This window comes from Thermobia domestica, unplaced genomic scaffold, assembly GCF_964235325.1.
Source record: "Thermobia domestica unplaced genomic scaffold, izTheDome1.hap1.1 HAP1_SCAFFOLD_1873, whole genome shotgun sequence".
NCBI classification, from domain to species: Eukaryota; Metazoa; Arthropoda; class Insecta; order Zygentoma; family Lepismatidae; genus Thermobia; species Thermobia domestica.
Genome location: NW_027657580.1, coordinates 1 through 22,530, shown reverse-complemented (window position 1 = coordinate 22,530; position 22,530 = coordinate 1). Strand labels below are relative to the sequence as shown.

The 22,530-nt window shown below is 38.3% G+C and overlaps 2 non-coding genes across 2 annotated transcripts; both read left to right on the top strand.

Moving 5' to 3' along the window:
• The first annotated feature begins 791 nt into the window (after positions 1-791).
• On the top strand, positions 792-910 carry LOC145678107 (5S ribosomal RNA). The gene has a single exon (XR_014130227.1). It is a non-coding gene; the product is annotated as a 5S ribosomal RNA (ribosomal RNA).
• A 13,062-nt stretch (positions 911-13,972) lies between these two features.
• Positions 13,973-14,091, top strand: LOC145678105 (5S ribosomal RNA). The gene has a single exon (XR_014130226.1). It is a non-coding gene; the product is annotated as a 5S ribosomal RNA (ribosomal RNA).
• Positions 14,092-22,530: the final 8,439 nt, after the last annotated feature.

The following is a 22,530-nucleotide window of genomic DNA, read 5'->3' as shown; positions in this document are numbered from 1 at the left end:
TGTGAACTTTGTCGTGCATAAAGACCGTGCTCATGGGTTTTCTCGGGTTTCTCCCGTTTCCTCCCACTTTCTTCATTCAGTACTCATCATCACCGTCTCCTTTAGCGTAACCGGTATAAGTATGCGACGTAAATCTAAAGATTTCATTTCATTTCCCTTTTCTGCTCATACTGCTGATTATGCGCGATTATGCCAACATCCAACTCCGCGGATAATCGTGCGATTACTGTATATACAACTAATACAGATACGTAATTACATTATCAGTTACAGTATCGGTTTTTATTTACTAATTTGCCTCACTTTATTTGCATCCCTGCAGTAAATAATTCTTATCGATAATAGTTAAAATGTATATTACATTTTAGTGCTTCACGACTGAATGATCATCTTCCTTACGTTATCTCGCAGCTGAAGAGGATGCTACACTGAAAACTACCTTGCGTTATAAAGGGTAAGTGAAACATATCTTAAAAATATCTTTCTTACATTTCATTGTGTACATTAAAGAATGTAAGTTTGCCTTTTTCCTGTAATCAATACTTAATAAAGGATTTATTTTTATTTATTTATATACAATTTCATACGTGGTTCGTGATAGTAAACTCGATAGGACATAGTGGCACTATGAACATCCGAATCACTCATCATTCGAACATTCAAATATTTATTCGAATATTAGTATATTCCAAGTAATGTTAACGACGTTAATATGCTTGCCTTTATAGTTAATAATGTCAATTCTTACTTAAAACATACTTCCTTAACAGGACATTGAAGAAAAGGTAGTTGCCAACGGCCATACCATGCTGAATATACCGGTTCTCGTCCGATCACCGAAGTCAAGCAGCATCGGGCCTGGTCAGTACTTGGATGGGTGACCGCCTGGGAACACCAGGTGCTGTTGGCATCTCTTTTTCAAATTTCATTATCCTTCAAGTACGAAAATACTAGAAACATTAATTTTATAGTACTTTCAAGAGATAATTTATCAACATTATTTCATAGCGATTAATCGATATTCTAAGCGTTATACCCACTATTTCTTACACTAACAGCCTGTTTATTTGCACGGCACATTAAAATAACCTGATTTCCGATCCGTGTGCACCTACTACTATACTTAACACGGAATGTATTACCACTTTTTAAAAGTAAATTATTATGACTAAGTGTAGATCTCCGGCGAGTAAATGCCTTTCGTATACAAGCACGACACATCTCCGCTATGTGCTTTACTTTTTTACTAACAGCATATAGAAATTGGATTCAAGGTGTTTCTACATAACAGAATGAAGCAAATTTCGTGATTTAACTCTTTCGAATAATGTGTTGGTCCTGACAAGGACCGTTTGAAATGAAAAATCTTGAAGAAGATTTTTACTTAGAGCTTGTGTACTTGGTAACAGCCTTCGTACCCTCACTTACAGCGTGCTTGGCAAGTTCACCAGGCAAAAAGAAGGCGCACAGCTGTTTGGATTTCCCGGCTGGTGATAGTTGACCGCTTATTGTAATGGGCCAAACGAGAAGCTTCAGCAGCAATACGCTCGAAGATGTCATTAACAAAGCTGTTCATGATACTCATAGCTTTGCTAGATATGCCAGTGTCAGGATGCACTTGCTTCAAAACTTTGTAGATGTAAATGGCATAGCTCTCCTTCCTCCTCCTCTTCTTCTTCTTATCTCCCTTGGAGATATTCTTTTGGGCTTTACCAGCCTTCTTTGCAGCCTTTCCGCTAGTTTTGGTGGCATGATGACTCACTCGTTCAGCAAAATTAGATGTGTCCGCCGATTTATCGACTTCATTTAAATTACAGTACGTGTTTCAATTCGCGCCAACTGCCTTGCTTTTCATTTGATGCACTCGGGTGCACGCTTGAAGTAGTAACAAAACTGACTTGATTCATGGGAGGCCGCAATTTTTCCTCTCATCTTATTACGAAAGAATATTGAACAATGTCTGGTCGCGGCAAAGGTGGAAAAGTCAAGGGAAAGAGCAAGTCCCGCTCCAGCAGGGCTGGCCTTCAATTCCCAGTAGGCAGAATCCATCGTCTTTTGCGAAAGGGTAACTATGCCGAACGAGTTGGTGCTGGCGCTCCCGTGTATTTGGCTGCAGTCATGGAATACCTGGCAGCTGAAGTTCTTGAGTTGGCAGGCAACGCTGCTCGTGACAACAAGAAGACTAGGATTATTCCACGTCATCTGCAGTTAGCTATCCGTAACGACGAGGAATTAAACAAGTTGTTGTCTGGAGTTACAATCGCTCAGGGTGGTGTTTTGCCCAACATTCAAGCTGTACTTCTGCCCAAGAAAACTGAGAAGAAGGCATAAATGTAAGACCTATATCTCATACAAATCGGCCCTTATGAGGGCCACAAACCCCTTTATAGAGGAGATTTACGATTGAAATGAATTGTTTTCGATATACAGACTCATCAAAAGTGTCTGAGATAGTTGCTTAGTGTCATTCGAAATTCTCGCTGCTATTCGATTAATTAGTATGTGTAGTCGTCGATCGTAATTGAAGCCCATAGGAAGTCACACTATCTTTAGAATACTCCAAACAGCGATGTGCTTAGTTCCCACTACATTATTAATTATAAGATCATTACCTTTTGTATTGTCGCTAGCTACATTTTTTTGATATTTGCGTACATCGGGCTCATATTACCCAGAGGACAGGACAGTCGAGCCCAGATTCTCAGCAATGGAAGAAAACCTCATACCACATATTCTCATGTACTTCATGCTAGACAAAGGAATTCCAACATTCTTAAAGCACTCATGTTTCTCTCTTGCGTTGGCTTGGCTGAAATTACTCTGTTCAATATGTTCTCGACATTTATTATTGTTCATTACTATGCCCCAATGACATCATGAACAGAGCGGATCAAAAAACTTTCCTAAATTTCTTTGCAACATAGTAATGACATTAAATGCACACTTAAGTACGATTTATTCTTTGCAAGGTCGATATTCATATTTGTGTGATATGTGTTATATGTATATGGTTTGTAATACGCAACTACTCTTATTCTCTGATCTCAGAACTCATTTGCTACTGTGCCCAACGAGCGAGCCTAGGTTTCTTGTAACTACTGCCTTTCTTTAGTAAATAATGTGAAGTATACAATGCATTAACCTACATCTCATATTTGTATTACTCTTTATTTTACTAACCCGCTACGAAGTGTCATTAATTTACATGTAAATCACAATAGACACTACCGCAAAAGAAAAAAATCGAACCCAAGACCACGTAAACAAGATAAAGGACAAGATTCAGGTTTCTAACGCATTATTCGCCCCTCACAGCACAGTATAGAAGTTGTATAAGCCTCTATACGTACATCCTACTGTCAGAACAGAAATTCCGACTTGCGTTTCGGCATCTCTCATGCTCGCTACTTCCAACAAATCGCCAATTTCCAACCAGAACCCCTTCTCCAGCATTAATACTGCTACATATGAATACGTATACATGAACGTACATAATGTAAAAAAAAAAACGTATGATTTTCTCAAATTAATCTCTCTACGTCTGTAATTTTGTGTGCATCAAAAGGCTTTAATGTAGTTACACGAATTCTTATAATCTAACAGAAAATCGCACAAAGTAAATCTTTCCCTTTATATAAATTTGTTGGCTCTGAAAAGAGCCGTTTATGCCAATTTTTATATCCAAAATAGGAGGAACCCCAACTTAACCTCCGAAACCGTACAGGGTTCTTCCTTGCCTCTTCAAGGCATACACAACATCCATAGCTGTCACTGTCTTCCTCTTGGCGTGTTCTGTGTATGTAACAGCATCTCTGATTACGTTCTCCAGGAATACTTTCAATACTCCTCGGGTCTCTTCATAAATGAGACCAGAGATACGCTTCACACCACCACGGCGAGCAAGACGCCTAATAGCGGGTTTGGTGATACCCTGGATGTTGTCACGAAGAACTTTACGGTGGCGCTTGGCACCTCCTTTGCCAAGACCCTTGCCTCCTTTTCCACGTCCTGTCATTTCGATATGTTACTGCTTCGCTCACCACACACGAGAAATACAAGCCCAAGCAGCCCAAGACTCGTGGTTTTGTTCCTTCGATCATGCAGGGAAAGCACGGAGGAAAAACACAAAACGTGTCTAAGCCAATGAGAACTGTCCTTTTCGACTGACTTTATCCAATGAGAAATAGCTTGATTTAACGGTTTTGCTCTTTATATAACTTGACTTCATTCAGCGCGCAATTATTTGAAACAAGTCGTGACAGTTGCAATGGCACGTACCAAGCAGACAGCTAGGAAATCTACTGGAGGCAAAGCTCCTCGAAAGCAGCTTGCCACCAAAGCTGCAAGAAAGAGTGCTCCAGCTACCGGTGGAGTGAAAAAGCCCCATCGTTACAGGCCTGGTACTGTGGCTCTCCGAGAAATTCGTCGTTACCAGAAGAGCACTGAATTGCTCATCCGCAAGCTGCCCTTCCAACGACTCGTCCGAGAAATTGCACAAGATTTCAAGACAGATCTTCGCTTCCAAAGCTCAGCTGTCATGGCTTTACAGGAGGCAAGTGAAGCTTACCTTGTAGGGCTTTTCGAAGACACCAACTTGTGTGCTATTCACGCAAAGAGAGTCACAATCATGCCTAAGGACATTCAGCTTGCTCGCCGCATCCGTGGGGAACGTGCTTAAGTTTGAAGTTCTGGCACTGAGTTCAAAAACGGTCCTTTTTAGGACCAATACACTACTTAGAGATGCTGTTATCCTAACAAGGATCTTGTCCATACTTGTTATCTTTTTTTTTTAAATTCTCACGCCGTATGTTGCATAGTTAATACATCTACCTTCGTTTTCCTCTCGTTTCGTATATCATCCTATCTTTCAAGTATATTCTTTAGTTTTCCCCTATGTTTACCGATTGATTATCTTCGTTTTATGTGGTCAAGGATTCGATTTTGCCATATGTTGCATAAGTTAACTTCGATTCAACCACTGTTTGCCCTTCTCAACGTTATTAATCTCATAGAACTCGCAGGCGAAATATGTACTTCTTCCAAGGTAGCAAAAGTAATATTTTCTCAGAGGTCGCTGCTGTTGAATGCAAACGTTAAACTAAACTTTCTTTAAGTGTCTGTTTGTACTTAACATCAGTTCAATTGTACACCTACATTTCTGCTGGTGTTACTATTTTTCTTTATAGCAATATTACGAATTATAAGACGGTATCCGTGGTTATTAGCGTGTTCCCTTTTCCTAACACTTTCTCATTACACCAGTATTTCCATCATTCATTAGGCGTAATCACCCGTCTCCTTTATCATAAAAATCATAATAGTACGACGTTAAATTGAAACAGTCTACTTCACTTTCACGAGTTGTAATAAGTTCGAACATTTCTTTCACCCCAGCCTTGAAAAGAGTTGATTTTAGTTTAGTGTCCCTTTCAGCAGCAAGGCTGTTTCAAACGTGGACCTACTTATTAACGTGCAATGCGAAACATTTGAGCTCCCACCGAGAATCGAACCCAGTCAGCCTGCAAAAGTTTTTCTAACAAATGCATTAAGTGCGTTTTCTGTACTGTTTCGCTACTTGAAGATAGGAACAAGGAAAAAGTAAGTGATCACAAATTGACATTACGTAATGTGTTCCCCATTTTTTTTCGAGTACACCATTCTTGACACCCGTGAAAGCTTTCTTTCCCCACCCTCAATTCCCCTCTGTTATAAAGCACTTACATCAAGAAGTGCTTCGGTTAAAAAGAAAACTCAAAGTCCCTTGCGTGTATACTATACATTGCTATGAATGAACATGTGATAATGATAGGAAAAGCACAATTTTACTCTTCTCAAAGTATTTGATGGCTCTAAAAAGAGCCGTTTTAAAATGTCAGATGATTTACTGACACATTTACTTCTTCTTTGGTGCAGCCTTCTTAGCACTTTTCGGTTTTGCTGTAGCCTTCTTTGGCTTCGGGGCCTTTGGCTTCTTGGGAGTTTTTGCCTTCTTCACTTTAGATGGTGATTTCTTAGGTTTGGGAGCAGCAGCCTTTTTCTTTTCACCAGTCTTCTTGGGACGTTTAGCTGCTGGCTTTTTCGCAGGCTTCTTCTCCTTTGATGCTGATCGTTTCGCCTTGGTTGAAGATCCACCTTCAGGCTTCTCCTTCAGCGATGAAGCACTAAGCTTAAACGATCCAGATGCACCTTTTCCCTTGGTCTGAACCAAAGACCCAGAAGCAACTGCACTTCTCAAGTATTTCTTGATAAATGGAGCAAGCTTCTCGGCATCCACTTTGTAGTTCTGAGAGATGTATTTCTTAATAGCTTGCAGTGAACTTCCTCCCCTTTCCTTCAAATTCTTGATGGCGTTGTTCACCATTTCTGATGTTCTTGGATGAGAAGGTGTTGTTTTTGGTTTCTTAGGCTTTGCAGACTTCTTAGGAGAAGCCTGTGCCGGGGCTGCAGGTGCTGATGCCGTATCTGCCATTGCTTTCTGCAATAAACTCAACGATACTGAAGAATGAAATTTTCGCTGGCAGGCAGCGTTGAGTTTGGTTACGGAGCGCGGACCGGATAGAAAGCACTTGCTGAGGCGGGCTGAGGTAAACAGAAGTTCGTAGTTGCCACAACGATAAGTGTGTTTCCTTCTATTTTGATAAACGATTTTTTTCAGGTATTCAATGAATGCACCAGATCCTATTCTTCCTTACTGGCTAGAAGAAACTTTATTCCACATAACTCAAAAGGCATTTGTTTTTATTCGCTTTTCTATTTTATGTTTCAGTCATTGCTAAGTCGGTCACACTACTTTTTCACCCTCCTTGTGCTTATAATTTTCATAATTTAACATGGAAATACTTATCAATAAATAATTATATTACCATGGTAATTAACTTCAATCCTTCCTGTGATTATACGCAAAGTACCATCTTCGTACTGCTTACTATAGTTCAATGAAGGGAATCTATAAAGTAACGCGTGTCGCACACATCTGCCTTGCAAACTCCCTGGCCTACTTCCAATGTATAGACTTTTATTTCAAATCCTGATTTAATTTCATAATTTTCTGTAGATTTTAACATTTTATTACCCAGCTTCTTAATACGAATGACAATCAAGCCTAAATATTTATTCCCTTTAACTTTATTTTTCTTTTTTATTTTGTGCCTTGTTTCATATTTGTTCTTACGTTAGCAATTAACGCACTTACCGTAGTTATGTATGAACAGGTTGTTTCTATATTTATTTTATTCCAAATAAATTAAATATATATACGGATTATTTTATGGTAGTTGATATTTTCTGTTGTTTCCTACGTGAATTGAGGAAACGCACGGACTTTCGCCTAATTCTTGTGCTACTTTCATATGTCTGTATCTGTCGAATGCTGTCGATCTGTCGAAATGTGTATTACTATCTGTCGATTCATCGAGTGAACTGAATTCGTTAACCATTTCACCAGGCGCGCATGCATTTTTTTTTTCTTCTAAGGGATCCAAGCTTCGGGGGGCAAGGTTCCAATACTACAAGCCACTATGTCTATATACTATTATTCTGCATTCGAAAACACGATAAATATTCCACTTACTTTTTCACAAAAACATGATACAGACAGAGTACAGATGAAGTGTAAGATCAGATTTATATTGATGATACATCAATATTTTCCCTGTTAATAACTACATTTAATGAGAAAGTCTGCAAATGTATGTTCACTTAGGAACTTTTGCGAGGAGTCCGCACCCGGTGGACACCCCGTGAGTACGCCTCTGCACTTGACTATACTTCGAATTATACTGCAAACAGTTGTATTTTAGTTTCCCCGTTTAGTTCATCGATATCATTAACACAAAGAAAATAGATGTTATAGATGCGTATTCTCAGTTCTCGCTTTATATCCGGACGTCTGCAAAAATCTACTCCTTTTCTTTCTTTCACGCATCCACCAAACTAACAATGATTTGTATTATAATATTTGCGCATAAAATGTATATCTCATACCTTCCATGTTCTCAAGTATTCATAGACAAAAACGGTTACTTTCTGCGAACAAATTGTCCAAACACAGTGCAAATGTCATCTATAGATTGTCCTGGTTCCGTCTGCGTGTACATAACAATGCGTCATAATCATACATTGCACATTAAGGATATCAATTAATCTTCCCAAATTCCTAGATATGCCTGGCAAAAGTTCCGCGTGTTGTAAGGATATTACATTTGTACTACCGACAAGGTGGTATCTTCCAACATTGAAGTTCAATAAACCCCAAATGTGTCGGATATAGTATTTGATTTCTTGTCTCATTGTTTGCGTCAGAGATGTCTTCTCAAGTTAGGATTTACGATACATACAGGATGAGTTGTATATATTGTTGCTGCCAGCTCTATATTAATCCCATATTTGTAAACGAATAAAAACAGTATTCTAATTATAACAATGTGCTCACAATTAATTTTATTCTTAATTGTTATACGTATTGTTGATTAAAAATGAAAATGTTGCTAAGTGAATTTTATTAATATTTTCTGTTGCGTGATATAGGAAGTGAGTGAAATATTGGAGGAATATAGTGTGCGTAGCAGATGATGTGCAGTGGCTTTGGATCGCCTGTGATAAGGTAAGGCATTTGCTATTTTAATTAACACATTTTATATACTGTAATCCTAATTATTTTTATGTGAATGTGCTTACTACTTGTGTATTCAGTGGGACCGATGTTTTAATATGTATGGTCAAGCAGTGTCGAGCCTGGTCAGTGTGTGGATAGGTGACCATTTTTTGTAAATCGATAACATTTAACTTTGTAAACACGGATGAAGTAGAAGTATATTTATTTTATTTTTTACCTCAAATATGTAGGACACTTCTCCTTTGTACATCAATTATTATTATTAGTTCAACTTGTTTACAAGTTAAATGAAAAGAATAGTCGTTATCGTGTGATGATTGTGCTCATTAGGCTAAAGAAGACTCGTGATAAGAAAGAAAAGAAGAACGGTGCTCAAGTTTCGTCACAGCATATTCTCAAAAATTTACAGGCAAAATTCAGTGTTCTGCATGAAAAGGCATATTTGTACGAAAAAAAAAAAAAATTCTGCAGACGACAGAATTAAATAAAGTAATACACATGTATTTTAGAGTTACTGGTGTAAAATCATTACAAGTGCTTTGCCAGGTGGCCAATAAAAAGCACGAATACTATTTAAGGGAGCCAAAACAGGAGAAAGCTGGGGGCCTGAGCGATAGCAAGAATGTGCGTCCAAAGTGAACAGGAGCGAAGGCGACGCGGGTATACGTATAAGCAAGGGTAGTGGAAACCAGTTAGTTTTCGAGTTTCAATAGCACTTGTCATGCATCCATACTAGTAGCGCCCCGCTTGTAAACATTAAGTACACTATGCAAGAATACACCGCCGGTGGAAAATAGTACCTAATACAGTTATCTTTCATATACTGACTTATTTTACAGTAGTAACCCAACACTAGTAAACGTAAAATAAAAGTGTATAACTTTATATTTAATTCTATCGCCTGGCTTAGTTTTTCACCTGTAAGATGTACTTATTTAGAGCAAGTTTCTTAACTAGCAAATTAAACCGAGAACCACAGCAACCATATATATATTCTTATGATGTACTTTTCTTTGAGTGGTGTTCTCTGTCTATTCAATAACATTTTCTCAGTTTAATGCTAGCAAAAAACAAAACAAAATCAAAGTGTTTCTATATAAATTTAGTTCACCGTGTTGTAATATCACATGGAATTGAAAAACGAATAGTCGAACCTCTGCTATCTCGATCAAACTTCTCAGGATGATATACTGACTTACCGCAGAAGTTCGACTGAATACGTTTCTCAGTTCCATGGGAGAACCTGGAGAAGCAAAAGCCTGCGCAACGGAAAATACTAAATAAACTTGTAGAGCAGGTCAAGATGTATCATCATGCCAAGTTTCATTCAGATCAGAGAAGTTTGGCTGCAGCCATTTTCATTACAAAGCACAAAATGGATGGTCCCTAACCTCGAGAATCTTCACAATTGTCGACGAGTTGAACTGCACTCATCTGATCAAAATCAAACTTAAAATGGCAGTTCACTTTCAACTGTTAAATAATATGATATGCAGGCTTCTGCTTTCCTAGTTACAGTCTATCCACTGTGGTATGCATATTAGTAGAAATGTGAGAGTGCATATTTATTAAAGATTTGCTTCAAAAAGCGATGAAAGACATAGGCATTCCCGCGGGCGGTGATAACAAGATGCCGGAAAACGAACAAGCAGAAAGAATATGGGCTGAAGAAGTGTAAACGACGACGCGGCGGCCCGTAAAGGTGTTGCCGTCCTATTAAATGAATAATATCAAAAGAAAGAAAAAAAAAGTAAAAAATTTCGCGCTCGTAATCAAGACAGAAAGCAACTAAAGGAAATCTTTGTTTTACGTCCCACGTTATGCCGCTTAGGCTAAAAGAGGCGCTGATTATGAGAAATGATTGAAATGGTGGTGGAATGAAGAAAGTGGGAGGAAACGGGAGAACCCCGCGGTAACCCACCGCACATAGTTTTTGTCCACCATAAAGTTAACTTGGCGGGGGCTCAAGACAGAAAGACGGTTGGAAAAACAAATAAACGATGTTCCATCCCGTAAAAATGTTGGCGACCTATGAAATCAATATTTTTTCTTAAAGAAAAAAAAAAGAATTAAAAAGAGAAAAAAAGGTCAAAATTTCGCGCTCGCTTCGCTCGCGATCAGCAGAGAAAAGAGGACGTGACGCACCCCTAAAAGTGTTGGCGACCGATTGAATAAATATTGTGGGTAAAAAAAAAAAAAAAAAAGTCAAAAATTTCGCGCTCGCTTCGCTCGCGATCAGCACAGAAAGAAGGACGTGACGCGCCCCTAAAGGTGTTGGCAACCGATTCAATACATATTGTCGGTAAAAAAAAAAAAAAAAAAAACGCTCGCTTCGCTCGCGATCGACATGAAAAAGGCAACGACGTGACGCCCCGTAAAATTGTCGGCGACCTATTCAATCAATATATTCGGTTGAAAAACAAAGTCAAAAGTTTCCCAATCGCTTCCCTGCCGATCGACATAAAAAAAAAGGCAACCCCTTCACCTCTCCTTATGCATTCATCAGTAAACATACAACCATAGATCACAATACCACTCACATCACCTATCAGTTCTCCACGTCCATCAAGATCCAATCATCGCCCTGGCCCTTTATGATGATACACAACATTACATGTTATTGTGTGCATTGCCCCGCGTTACAATACATGACCAAAAAAAAAAGAGAAAAAGAGCTGCACTGCCTTCAGTGTAGACATGTTCGTATTCGTAGAAAATGATTTTAGGTACACGATAGTACAGTAATCTATCTTCACATGCTTCAGATGTGAACGATACCTACACATGAAGAGGGCTCCCGAGGTTTCCTTTTCCAATAGGATGGAGCTCCACCACACTTGCAGAATGACGAGAAGTTATGTTAATAAATATATCCCAGAGTGTTTCGTAACTCGCCCTTGGTCCTAATGATGAAGCGTTCTTCAGATGGCCCCGATGTCTCCACACATGATACTATGCGACTTCTTTTCACGAGGCTCTCAAAGATCACGTTTGTGTCCTAACATTCTCTGCAGATATGACACAGCTGCGATAGCGGATCACAGAAGCCTTTCCTCTCCTTACAAGAGACGTGTTCATTCGAGCATGGGAGTAATTCGACTATCGATCAAATATCTCCCGTGTCACGATAGTAGTCACTTTCAATTCTTCTAACGAAGGTAAGAAAAAATGCTATACAAACTTCCTTTCGGTATATAAAGGATTAGGGGCCCAGAGAATATTTTCTTTCAAGAGGATACATTCTTTTTCGAACACCCTGTATATAGATCCTCTAATTATAACTGCAAACAAAATGTTGATTTTGCAATTGCTTCCATGAGAGAAAATTCTGTGCACTTTCTTTCTGAAGGGCCGGGCCTAAACGTTTTCCTTAATCATTAAATTTAGTAGTTATCTACAATTACATAGTTTTCCATTGTTCTCAAAATAAAGATTTTTCTCTATGAATTGTTGAATGTTGCTAGGGATATTGAAGTAATTCTTTTTAGTGTTTTTTTCTTTACAATAATGTACTGAACGCCTGCATTAAGGAAGTTCGTGTGTCCATCTTGCAAAATGTTTCGTCTTTTTTCATGCCCACTAAGATAAATATTCATTTTGCTCTTTTCTCCGTATGCAAACCACATTTCTTAAAGGCAACATTTTCATACAAATGTAGTACTAAAAACTTCTAATTGGCAACATCTGGGCTGCGAAGAGGAAAAAGAAAGAAATCTCGTACGTATTCGCGCGCAATTCGGAATTAGCCAATGAAAAGCACAAAAGCGGCCACCATCTCTCTCTCTTTCTTATTAACGGTTTTGTACTTTCTGCAGTTCTATCAGTGCTGCTAACCTCTTACTATATCATTGAATATGTATGTTTATATATATATATATATATATATATATATATATATATATATATATATATATATATATATATATATATATATATATATATATATATTTTACAAAAAATCATACTACTACGGAATAATATTAAATGCCTGTAAACCCTCATTTCTGTTTGCACTTTCTGTTACACTACCTTCCCCGAACTTCTTTCAAGTTATTAAGTGCAGAACGGGGAGTTATACATATTTACTTGCGCTTTCACAATATCTGCACATTGTGTAATAATAGGAGACGTATAAAATAAAACTATATACTAATACGTATATATATATATATATATATATATATATATATATATATATATATATATATATATATATATATATATATATATACAGTACACATTCCACTATCCGAGGCTTTCCTTTTCTTTTCTTGCTGACGATAAATTACGCTCTTAGAAATGTTGTCTGAAAACAATAAGAATATGTGCAAAAAATACAATCAGAGGTAGAGGTCTTTAACAGGAACTAAGCAAGGGAGTTGAAAAATTTTTTATGCATGTAAAAAATATAGACATGAACCAACTTGTGAAATAAAAAGACCAGAAAACTACTCTTTCTAAATTATGTGTAAACTTTTTACCGAAAACGAAAGTTGCACGAAAGACTTTTTGTCCCTTTTTTGGCCTCCGGTGCTTGGGGTCCCTGGTTCAATCCCAGCTCGTGCCGTGTGAACTTTGTCGTGCATAAAGACCGTGCTCATGGGTTTTCTCGGGTTTCTCCCGTTTCCTCCCACTTTCTTCATTCAGTACTCATCATCACCGTCTCCTTTAGCGTAACCGGTATAAGTATGCGACGTAAATCTAAAGATTTCATTTCATTTCCCTTTTCTGCTCATACTGCTGATTATGCGCGATTATGCCAACATCCAACTCCGCGGATAATCGTGCGATTACTGTATATACAACTAATACAGATACGTAATTACATTATCAGTTACAGTATCGGTTTTTATTTACTAATTTGCCTCACTTTATTTGCATCCCTGCAGTAAATAATTCTTATCGATAATAGTTAAAATGTATATTACATTTTAGTGCTTCACGACTGAATGATCATCTGCCTTACGTTATCTCGCAGCTGAAGAGGATGCTACACTGAAAACTACCTTGCGTTATAAAGGGTAAGTGAAACATATCTTAAAAATATCTTTCATACATTTCATTGTGTACATTAAAGAATGTAAGTTTGCCTTTTTCCTGTAATCAATACTTAATAAAGGATTTATTTTTATTTATTTATATACAATTTCATACGTGGTTCGTGATAGTAAACTCGATAGGACATAGTGGCACTATGAACATCCGAATCACTCATCATTCGAACATTCAAATATTTATTCGAATATTAGTATATTCCAAGTAATGTTAACGACGTTAATATGCTTGCCTTTATAGTTAATAATGTCAATTCTTACTTAAAACATACTTCCTTAACAGGACATTGAAGAAAAGGTAGTTGCCAACGGCCATACCATGCTGAATATACCGGTTCTCGTCCGATCACCGAAGTCAAGCAGCATCGGGCCTGGTCAGTACTTGGATGGGTGACCGCCTGGGAACACCAGGTGCTGTTGGCATCTCTTTTTCAAATTTCATTATCCTTCAAGTACGAAAATACTAGAAACATTAATTTTATAGTACTTTCAAGAGATAATTTATCAACATTATTTCATAGCGATTAATCGATATTCTAAGCGTTATACCCACTATTTCTTACACTAACAGCCTGTTTATTTGCACGGCACATTAAAATAACCTGATTTCCGATCCGTGTGCACCTACTACTATACTTAACACGGAATGTATTACCACTTTTTAAAAGTAAATTATTATGACTAAGTGTAGATCTCCGGCGAGTAAATGCCTTTCGTATACAAGCACGACACATCTCCGCTATGTGCTTTACTTTTTTACTAACAGCATATAGAAATTGGATTTCAAGGTGTTTCTACATAACAGAATGAAGCAAATTTCGTGATTTAACTCTTTCGAATAATGTGTTGGTCCTGACAAGGACCGTTTGAAATGAAAAATCTTGAAGAAGATTTTTACTTAGAGCTTGTGTACTTGGTAACAGCCTTCGTACCCTCACTTACAGCGTGCTTGGCAAGTTCACCAGGCAAAAGAAGGCGCACAGCTGTTTGGATTTCCCGGCTGGTGATAGTTGACCGCTTATTGTAATGGGCCAAACGAGAAGCTTCAGCAGCAATACGCTCGAAGATGTCATTAACAAAGCTGTTCATGATACTCATAGCTTTGCTAGATATGCCAGTGTCAGGATGCACTTGCTTCAAAACTTTGTAGATGTAAATGGCATAGCTCTCCTTCCTCCTCCTCTTCTTCTTCTTATCTCCCTTGGAGATATTCTTTTGGGCTTTACCAGCCTTCTTTGCAGCCTTTCCGCTAGTTTTTGGTGGCATGATGACTCACTCGTTCAGCAAAATTAGATGTGTCCGCCGATTTATCGACTTCATTTAAATTACAGTACGTGTTTCAATTCGCGCCAACTGCCTTGCTTTTCATTTGATGCACTCGGGTGCACGCTTGAAGTAGTAACAAAACTGACTTGATTCATGGGAGGCCGCAATTTTTCCTCTCATCTTATTACGAAAGAATATTGAACAATGTCTGGTCGCGGCAAAGGTGGAAAAGTCAAGGGAAAGAGCAAGTCCCGCTCCAGCAGGGCTGGCCTTCAATTCCCAGTAGGCAGAATCCATCGTCTTTTGCGAAAGGGTAACTATGCCGAACGAGTTGGTGCTGGCGCTCCCGTGTATTTGGCTGCAGTCATGGAATACCTGGCAGCTGAAGTTCTTGAGTTGGCAGGCAACGCTGCTCGTGACAACAAGAAGACTAGGATTATTCCACGTCATCTGCAGTTAGCTATCCGTAACGACGAGGAATTAAACAAGTTGTTGTCTGGAGTTACAATCGCTCAGGGTGGTGTTTTGCCCAACATTCAAGCTGTACTTCTGCCCAAGAAAACTGAGAAGAAGGCATAAATGTAAGACCTATATCTCATACAAATCGGCCCTTATGAGGGCCACAAACCCCTTTATAGAGGAGATTTACGATTGAAATGAATTGTTTTCGATATACAGACTCATCAAAAGTGTCTGAGATAGTTGCTTAGTGTCATTCGAAATTCTCGCTGCTATTCGATTAATTAGTATGTGTAGTCGTCGATCGTAATTGAAGCCCATAGGAAGTCACACTATCTTTAGAATACTCCAAACAGCGATGTGCTTAGTTCCCACTACATTATTAATTATAAGATCATTACCTTTTGTATTGTCGCTAGCTACATTTTTTTGATATTTGCGTACATCGGGCTCATATTACCCAGAGGACAGGACAGTCGAGCCCAGATTCTCAGCAATGGAAGAAAACCTCATACCACATATTCTCATGTACTTCATGCTAGACAAAGGAATTTCCAACATTCTTAAAGCACTCATGTTTCTCTCTTGCGTTGGCTTGGCTGAAATTACTCTGTTCAATATGTTCTCGACATTTATTATTGTTCATTACTATGCCCCAATGACATCATGAACAGAGCGGATCAAAAAACTTTCCTAAATTTCTTTTGCAACATAGTAATGACATTAAATGCACACTTAAGTACGATTTATTCTTTGCAAGGTCGATATTCATATTTGTGTGATATGTGTTATATGTATATGGTTTGTAATACGCAACTACTCTTATTCTCTGATCTCAGAACTCATTTGCTACTGTGCCCAACGAGCGAGCCTAGGTTTCTTGTAACTACTGCCTTTCTTTAGTAAATAATGTGAAGTATACAATGCATTAACCTACATCTCATATTTGTATTACTCTTTATTTTACTAACCCGCTACGAAGTGTCATTAATTTACATGTAAATCACAATAGACACTACCGCAAAAGAAAAAAATCGAACCCAAGACCACGTAAACAAGATAAAGGACAAGATTCAGGTTTCTAACGCATTATTCGCCCCTCACAGCACAGTATAGAAGTTGTATAAGCCTCTATACGTACATCCTACTGTCAGAACAGAAATTCCGACTTGCGTTTCGCATCTCTCATGCTCGCTACTTCCAACAAATCGCCAATTTCCAACCAGAACCCCTTCTCCAGCATTAATACTGCTACATATGAATACGTATACATGAACGTACATAATGTAAAAAAAAACGTATGATTTTCTCAAATTAATCTCTCTACGTCTGTAATTTTGTGTGCATCAAAAGGCTTTAATGTAGTTACACGAATTCTTATAATCTAACAGAAAATCGCACAAAGTAAATCTTTCCCTTTATATAAATTTGTTGGCTCTGAAAAGAGCCGTTTATGCCAATTTTATATCCAAAATAGGAGGAACCCCAACTTAACCTCCGAAACCGTACAGGGTTCTTCCTTGCCTCTTCAAGGCATACACAACATCCATAGCTGTCACTGTCTTCCTCTTGGCGTGTTCTGTGTATGTAACAGCATCTCTGATTACGTTCTCCAGGAATACTTTCAATACTCCTCGGGTCTCTTCATAAATGAGACCAGAGATACGCTTCACACCACCACGGCGAGCAAGACGCCTAATAGCGGGTTTGGTGATACCCTGGATGTTGTCACGAAGAACTTTACGGTGGCGCTTGGCACCTCCTTTGCCAAGACCCTTGCCTCCTTTTCCACGTCCTGTCATTTCGATATGTTACTGCTTCGCTCACCACACACGAGAAATACAAGCCCAAGCAGCCCAAGACTCGTGGTTTTGTTCCTTCGATCATGCAGGGAAAGCACGGAGGAAAAACACAAAACGTGTCTAAGCCAATGAGAACTGTCCTTTTCGACTGACTTTATCCAATGAGAAATAGCTTGATTTAACGGTTTTGCTCTTTATATAACTTGACTTCATTCAGCGCGCAATTATTTGAAACAAGTCGTGACAGTTGCAATGGCACGTACCAAGCAGACAGCTAGGAAATCTACTGGAGGCAAAGCTCCTCGAAAGCAGCTTGCCACCAAAGCTGCAAGAAAGAGTGCTCCAGCTACCGGTGGAGTGAAAAAGCCCCATCGTTACAGGCCTGGTACTGTGGCTCTCCGAGAAATTCGTCGTTACCAGAAGAGCACTGAATTGCTCATCCGCAAGCTGCCCTTCCAACGACTCGTCCGAGAAATTGCACAAGATTTCAAGACAGATCTTCGCTTCCAAAGCTCAGCTGTCATGGCTTTACAGGAGGCAAGTGAAGCTTACCTTGTAGGGCTTTTCGAAGACACCAACTTGTGTGCTATTCACGCAAAGAGAGTCACAATCATGCCTAAGGACATTCAGCTTGCTCGCCGCATCCGTGGGGAACGTGCTTAAGTTTGAAGTTCTGGCACTGAGTTCAAAAACGGTCCTTTTTAGGACCAATACACTACTTAGAGATGCTGTTATCCTAACAAGGATCTTGTCCATACTTGTTATCTTTTTTTTTTAAATTCTCACGCCGTATGTTGCATAGTTAATACATCTACCTTCGTTTTCCTCTCGTTTCGTATATCATCCTATCTTTCAAGTATATTCTTTAGTTTTCCCCTATGTTTACCGATTGATTATCTTCGTTTTATGTGGTCAAGGATTCGATTTTGCCATATGTTGCATAAGTTAACTTCGATTCAACCACTGTTTGCCCTTCTCAACGTTATTAATCTCATAGAACTCGCAGGCGAAATATGTACTTCTTCCAAGGTAGCAAAAGTAATATTTTCTCAGAGGTCGCTGCTGTTGAATGCAAACGTTAAACTAAACTTTCTTTAAGTGTCTGTTTGTACTTAACATCAGTTCAATTGTACACTACATTTCTGCTGGTGTTACTATTTTTCTTTATAGCAATATTACGAATTATAAGACGGTATCCGTGGTTATTAGCGTGTTCCCTTTTCCTAACACTTTCTCATTACACCAGTATTTCCATCATTCATTAGGCGTAATCACCCGTCTCCTTTATCATAAAAATCATAATAGTACGACGTTAAATTGAAACAGTCTACTTCACTTTCACGAGTTGTAATAAGTTCGAACATTTCTTTCACCCCAGCCTTGAAAAGAGTTGATTTTAGTTTAGTGTCCCTTTCAGCAGCAAGGCTGTTTCAAACGTGGACCTACTTATTAACGTGCAATGCGAAAACATTTGAGCTCCCACCGAGAATCGAACCCAGTCAGCCTGCAAAAGTTTTTCTAACAAATGCATTAAGTGCGTTTTCTGTACTGTTTCGCTACTTGAAGATAGGAACAAGGAAAAAGTAAGTGATCACAAATTGACATTACGTAATGTGTTCCCCATTTTTTTTCGAGTACACCATTCTTGACACCCGTGAAAGCTTTCTTTCCCCACCCTCAATTCCCCTCTGTTATAAAGCACTTACATCAAGAAGTGCTTCGGTTAAAAAGAAAACTCAAAGTCCCTTGCGTGTATACTATACATTGCTATGAATGAACATGTGATAATGATAGGAAAGCACAATTTTACTCTTCTCAAAGTATTTGATGGCTCTAAAAAGAGCCGTTTTAAAATGTCAGATGATTTACTGACACATTTACTTCTTCTTTGGTGCAGCCTTCTTAGCACTTTTCGGTTTTGCTGTAGCCTTCTTTGGCTTCGGGGCCTTTGGCTTCTTGGGAGTTTTTGCCTTCTTCACTTTAGATGGTGATTTCTTAGGTTTGGGAGCAGCAGCCTTTTTCTTTTCACCAGTCTTCTTGGGACGTTTAGCTGCTGGCTTTTTCGCAGGCTTCTTCTCCTTTGATGCTGATCGTTTCGCCTTGGTTGAAGATCCACCTTCAGGCTTCTCCTTCAGCGATGAAGCACTAAGCTTAAACGATCCAGATGCACCTTTTCCCTTGGTCTGAACCAAAGACCCAGAAGCAACTGCACTTCTCAAGTATTTCTTGATAAATGGAGCAAGCTTCTCGGCATCCACTTTGTAGTTCTGAGAGATGTATTTCTTAATAGCTTGCAGTGAACTTCCTCCCCTTTCCTTCAAATTCTTGATGGCGTTGTTCACCATTTCTGATGTTCTTGGATGAGAAGGTGTTGTTTTTGGTTTCTTAGGCTTTGCAGACTTCTTAGGAGAAGCCTGTGCCGGGGCTGCAGGTGCTGATGCCGTATCTGCCATTGCTTTCTGCAATAAACTCAACGATACTGAAGAATGAAATTTTCGCTGGCAGGCAGCGTTGAGTTTGGTTACGGAGCGCGGACCGGATAGAAAGCACTTGCTGAGGCGGGCTGAGGTAAACAGAAGTTCGTAGTTGCCACAACGATAAGTGTGTTTCCTTCTATTTTGATAAACGATTTTTTTCAGGTATTCAATGAATGCACCAGATCCTATTCTTCCTTACTGGCTAGAAGAAACTTTATTTCCACATAACTCAAAAGGCATTTGTTTTTATTCGCTTTTCTATTTTATGTTTCAGTCATTGCTAAGTCGGTCACACTACTTTTTCACCCTCCTTGTGCTTATAATTTTCATAATTTAACATGGAAATACTTATCAATAAATAATTATATTACCATGGTAATTAACTTCAATCCTTCCTGTGATTATACGCAAAGTACCATCTTCGTACTGCTTACTATAGTTCAATGAAGGGAATCTATAAAGTAACGCGTGTCGCACACATCTGCCTTGCAAACTCCCTGGCCTACTTCCAATGTATAGACTTTTATTTCAAATCCTGATTTAATTTCATAATTTTCTGTAGATTTTAACATTTTATTACCCAGCTTCTTAATACGAATGACAATCAAGCCTAAATATTTATTCCCTTTAACTTTATTTTTCTTTTTTATTTTGTGCCTTGTTTCATATTTGTTCTTACGTTTAGCAATTAACGCACTTACCGTAGTTATGTATGAACAGGTTGTTTCTATATTTATTTTATTCCAATAAATAAATATATATACGGATTATTTTATGGTAGTTGATATTTTCTGTTGTTTCCTACGTGAATTGAGGAAACGCACGGACTTTCGCCTAATTCTTGTGCTACTTTCATATGTCTGTATCTGTCGAATGCTGTCGATCTGTCGAAATGTGTATTACTATCTGTCGATTCATCGAGTGAACTGAATTCGTTAACCATTTCACCAGGCGCGCATGCATTTTTTTTTTCTTCTAAGGGATCCAAGCTTCGGGGGGCAAGGTTCCAATACTACAAGCCACTATGTCTATATACTATTATTCTGCATTCGAAAACACGATAAATATTCCACTTACTTTTTCCACAAAAACATGATACAGACAGAGTACAGATGAAGTGTAAGATCAGATTTATATTGATGATACATCAATATTTTCCCTGTTAATAACTACATTTAATGAGAAAGTCTGCAAATGTATGTTCACTTAGGAACTTTTGCGAGGAGTCCGCACCCGGTGGACACCCCGTGAGTACGCCTCTGCACTTGACTATACTTCGAATTATACTGCAAACAGTTGTATTTTAGTTTCCCGTTTAGTTCATCGATATCATTAACACAAAGAAAATAGATGTTATAGATGCGTATTCTCAGTTCTCGCTTTATATCCGGACGTCTGCAAAAATCTACTCCTTTTCTTTCTTTCACGCATCCACCAAACTAACAATGATTTGTATTATAATATTTGCGCATAAAATGTATATCTCATACCTTCCATGTTCTCAAGTATTCATAGACAAAAACGGTTACTTTCTGCGAACAAATTGTCCAAACACAGTGCAAATGTCATCTATAGATTGTCCTGGTTCCGTCTGCGTGTACATAACAATGCGTCATAATCATACATTGCACATTAAGGATATCAATTAATCTTCCCAAATTCCTAGATATGCCTGGCAAAAGTTCGCGTGTTGTAAGGATATTACATTTGTACTACCGACAAGGTGGTATCTTCCAACATTGAAGTTCAATAAACCCCAAATGTGTCGGATATAGTATTTGATTTCTTGTCTCATTGTTTGCGTCAGAGATGTCTTCTCAAGTTAGGATTTACGATACATACAGGATGAGTTGTATATATTGTTGCTGCCAGCTCTATATTAATCCCATATTTGTAAACGAATAAAAACAGTATTCTAATTATAACAATGTGCTCACAATTAATTTTATTCTTAATTGTTATACGTATTGTTGATTAAAAATGAAAATGTTGCTAAGTGAATTTTATTAATATTTTCTGTTGCGTGATATAGGAAGTGAGTGAAATATTGGAGAATATAGTGTGCGTAGCAGATGATGTGCAGTGGCTTTGGATCGCCTGTGATAAGGTAAGGCATTTGCTATTTTAATTAACACATTTTATATACTGTAATCCTAATTATTTTTATGTGAATGTGCTTACTACTTGTGATATTCAGTGGGACCGATGTTTTAATATGTATGGTCAAGCAGTGTCGAGCCTGGTCAGTGTGTGGATAGGTGACCATTTTTTGTAAATCGATAACATTTAACTTTGTAAACACGGATGAAGTAGAAGTATATTTATTTATTTTTTACCTCAAATATGTAGGACACTTCTCCTTTGTACATCAATTATTATTATTAGTTCAACTTGTTTACAAGTTAAATGAAAAGAATAGTCGTTATCGTGTGATGATTGTGCTCATTAGGCTAAAGAAGACTCGTGATAAGAAAGAAAAGAAGAACGGTGCTCAAGTTTCGTCACAGCATATTCTCAAAAATTTACAGGCAAAATTCAGTGTTCTGCATGAAAAGGCATATTTGTACGAAAAAAAAAAAAAATTCTGCAGACGACAGAATTAAATAAAGTAATACACATGTATTTTAGAGTTACTGGTGTAAAATCATTACAAGTGCTTTGCCAGGTGGCCAATAAAAAGCACGAATACTATTTAAGGGAGCCAAAACAGGAGAAAGCTGGGGGCCTGAGCGATAGCAAGAATGTGCGTCCAAAGTGAACAGGAGCGAAGGCGACGCGGGTATACGTATAAGCAAGGGTAGTGGAAACCAGTTAGTTTTCGAGTTTCAATAGCACTTGTCATGCATCCATACTAGTAG